We start from the raw sequence: 4,073 nt of genomic DNA, 5'->3' as shown, positions 1-4,073 counted from the left end.
TACCGAATCAATTTTGGCAGAGTGTGATTAACAAGAGGAAATGAGTATTTTTTTAATAAATAATTACTGATTTAGCGATATTTTTTATTTATTACTATTTATAGCAATATATAATAATAATATGCAAATTTGCACTTATATTAAAAGTGCATTATGCATGCAATATAAATGTATTATAAATGTTTTAAAATATATTATGCTTGTTTGATAACAAATTGATACAATATATTATAAGTGTATTAAATTTTTTGATAAATATATTATCCATCAATAAAATTTGTATTATATTTGTTTTATAAATTGTTCTCTAGATTATGTATTAAAAACTGTATTATAAATGTATTAAAAGTGTCCAATAAAAAAATATTATTACTATAAATGATAAATATTTTCTTAATATATCACATTTATGCAAATTTTCCTTTACAAGGTGACATTGAAGGTGGATGATCTTAAAATTTCTAATCTTAATTCTTTAATAAGCAAATTTCAAGTTTAATAACTTTTGATTTTAAAGATTTATTCATGAGAGACACAAAAGTCAAAGGTTTAAAATCACTAATTTTTAAGGTCATTGGGCGTAATTTCCTGATTTGTGGATTACTTAAATTGCACAACAACTCCCTTCCAACGTCCAAGATCTCTTTTTTGAGGAGCTTCTTTGAAATAGATTCTTCACGGATGATAATATTATAAGATGATAAATATTTCTTTGTGGTTGCATAATTACATCATTAATTAAATTATTTAATCAAATCTTTTTTTTTGAAAAGCTTCTTCAGAATAGATTCTTCACGAATGATGATATTGTGAGATGATAAATATTTATTTGTGATTGTACAGTTATATTATCAAGTAAATTATTTAATCATAGTAAGTCGCAATGATTTGATATAAGCATTCCATGTCAGTAAATAGGCATGGCAAACGAGTGGATCAAATCGAATATGGAGCAGTGAAAATGAGTCAAGTGAAATGGGTAAATATTTGACTTTAACTCATATTTAATATGGATAAACCGAATGAATAATATGGCTATCAATATTACTCATATTATTTAGAGAAAATTTTACAAATAGCTACTATAAGTATTTTAATTATGGTCCTTAGCTATAGTTTGCATAATTACGCTCCATAGCCATGGTTTCGTTTGCTATGGGTACTTTCGTTTGTATATTTCTCTTGTCAATATACAAACATGATAAGTCTATACAAATTTTGTATTTATACATTTAGAAATTTTTCACAATTCCGTTGGTATATTTCGCTTGTCAATATACAAACCGGATAAGCATATACAGATTTTGTATTTATACATTTAAGAATTTTTTAAAACTTATACAAATCAAATGTATCAACAAATCATATACAAACAGGATAATTAAACACAAATTTTAAATTATATACAAATCAAATGTATCAACAAATCGTATACAAATAACTAGGGTTAGCATATACAAACTCTTGATTTATACAATTAGGAACTGAATTATACAAATTAAATAGTAAAATTGATTAAACTGTAGCCGTGTTTAATAATAAAACAAAACTATAACTTAAGTACATAATAATCATTAAATGTTTGATATTTCGCATAATTTCTCCTATTATTTATTGTTTCTTATTATATAGAGAAATATGTACTTCAACTACAAGATATTTTTCTTGTTCTTTTTCTCCTTTGTGTGTTAGGTATGAAGGAAAGTATTTTCATTATTTTTTGGTTGAAATATCTTTTTGGAAAATGAGTGGTCCTGAATCGATATTGATAGGTCAAAATTCGGATCTCGAGTCAAGATCGAGAGTTGGGGCCAAAAGTTGGATCTCAAATCTAGATTCGTTCCGGATGGTGAGGTTTAACGAAAGTTTAGAAAAATATTTTCTTGGTTTAAGGAAAAATTTAATTATTTTCTCCCTTATTTTATGTATGGAAGTCATTTTTTCTTAAATTAGAGGAAAATAAGTTTATTTGGAAATTATTTTTCAAAACATTGGAGCCAATCAAACGTAAAAAAAATTTGATTCGTACCAAATACATCTTTAATAAGTGTACCTTGTAGATGTTTCTACATCCTTATTTATTTTAAGGAGAGTTTATCAGTTCAATTGATGTATATCCATTAGTTAGCTGTATTTTATGATGGATAATATATTTTAAAATGAATTAATCGAATAAATATTCATAAATTTGACCATTTTGCCACTGTAAGTATATTAACCGAGCGAGATTTGGTTTAAATATGGTTTCTCCGTAGAGACATTCGTTATCGTCATCTTTTCACTGAGAGTGATGCTGTGATTAACCACTTTTTGGACTTATTTTATAAGGATTGAAGTAATACGTGTTTGACAGTATATTTTTTATAATAGATTTTCTGTGTATTATCATATTAGGCTGGCTTGCAATATTTGCTTATTTGAACTGAGTTTTATCATGTATAAATATTTTCCTGAGATCAATAACCATTCTTGAAGTGAATTGGAGCGATAAATTTGAAATATCATTTATACAATTTGTTTTTACTATCTTTATTAGAAATGTCATTTTTCTCTTTTTAAAAAAATATTTTTCTAGAAAAAATATTGCCCAAACATGATTTAACAAACTAAACATAAAAAATTAAAAATATATTTTCTCAAAAATATTCCCCCAGTGGCAAACACACATAAAACAGCTATCTCTCATGGGCAGATCCAAATGTCTTTGTATGTAGTATATTTAAATAGTTACTAAATATTTAATTGTAAATATAGGTAATATTATAAATTAATTTAAAATTATGATGAAATTCATAAACTTCAAATCTCGAAACTGCTCTCCTGTACCATTACCCTCATAACTTTCGTGACCTGCTGGGTGACAGATATATACACCTCTTCTTCTTTTTGAAATGATATTTGAAACTCATTCCAATCAGTCCTTAAAGAGTTGTGCCTTCAATTTATTTATCTCAAAAATAAAAAATAAAAAATTTAAGAGAATCTAATTAATTCAGTACCTCTAAAGTGAAAGGAAAAAAAACAGAGAAGAAGCATACTTACAAGTTCCTGATCTAGCTAAGAAATAAAGAGGATCATTTCTTGACTTGTGTCATTCTTGCACAAGGATCATACTAATCTTTTCTGTATCGTTTCAACACCTCTGGTTGAAATAAAAGTACAATATAACTTGTTGAGAGTGCAATAGCCGTTTATTGCTGATGCAGCATCATCAAGATTCTCATTTGTTTCAAATAGTCATTAATTTCATCAATTATATAACCAGTTTGCAACTTTTCATGTGAATCTTGATTATGCTACATCCCCAAACAACGACCGTAAGAGAAACATTTTTGGATCTATAGTTGTATATGTATAATCTTATATATGCCAGATATATATAGGAGGAGACTAAACTTGTGGCTATGCCTATGCCGTGCGGGTATCAAACAATTAGAATCTACTCACTGCTGTTTACGTAATTTTCAGAAAACAAGAGCAACAAGACAAAAACAATTTATATTTGTTAAGAAAGAAAAATACTCATACTCCCACCATCTTAAATTAATGGTCTATTTTTCTCTGTACATGCACGTACTCTTAAAAAATCATAAATGAAAAGGGCAATTTTATAAAAAAAAAATTAAAATTTTACAAATTTGTTTACAATTTTAAAAAAAGAAATACTTCCTCCATTTATTTTTATTTTTCACATTTGAACTTGAAATATTCATTAAGAAAACAATGATTGACATGACTATTTTACTACACTATCCCTATTAATTGATTTTTAATAGGTTTTAGAAAATAATATAATGGATAAAACATGAAACAAAAGTGAAAATCAATTTTTAAAATATTGAATAATTAAAAATAAATAGAGGAATTAATTATAAAAATAAAATAAAAAAATTCATTAATGCTATCTTTAATTTTATAAATTGACAAGTAACTTGAGACAAACTATTTATAGTAACACAAACAATTAATGAGACGGAGGAAGTAGTGTGCATGCATCAAAAAGTAATGAATCAGATAAAAATTGACAGCTTAAAATATATACACTTCCTCCGTTTCATATTATTTGGGTTCTG

The 4,073-nt window shown here is 26.0% G+C and overlaps 1 non-coding gene across 1 annotated transcript; it reads right to left on the bottom strand.

Annotated features, from left to right (window-relative positions):
• Positions 1 to 3,063: 3,063 nt before the first annotated feature.
• On the bottom strand, positions 3,064 to 3,163 carry LOC129901945 (U6 spliceosomal RNA). The gene has a single exon (XR_008770020.1). It is a non-coding gene; the product is annotated as a U6 spliceosomal RNA (small nuclear RNA).
• Positions 3,164 to 4,073: the final 910 nt, after the last annotated feature.

The sequence above is a fragment of the Solanum dulcamara genome, chromosome 8 (genome assembly GCF_947179165.1).
Source record: "Solanum dulcamara chromosome 8, daSolDulc1.2, whole genome shotgun sequence".
NCBI classification, from domain to species: Eukaryota; Viridiplantae; Streptophyta; class Magnoliopsida; order Solanales; family Solanaceae; genus Solanum; species Solanum dulcamara.
The sequence above is the reverse complement of the archived record's forward strand: the minus strand, read 5'-3'. Positions and strand labels throughout refer to the sequence as shown.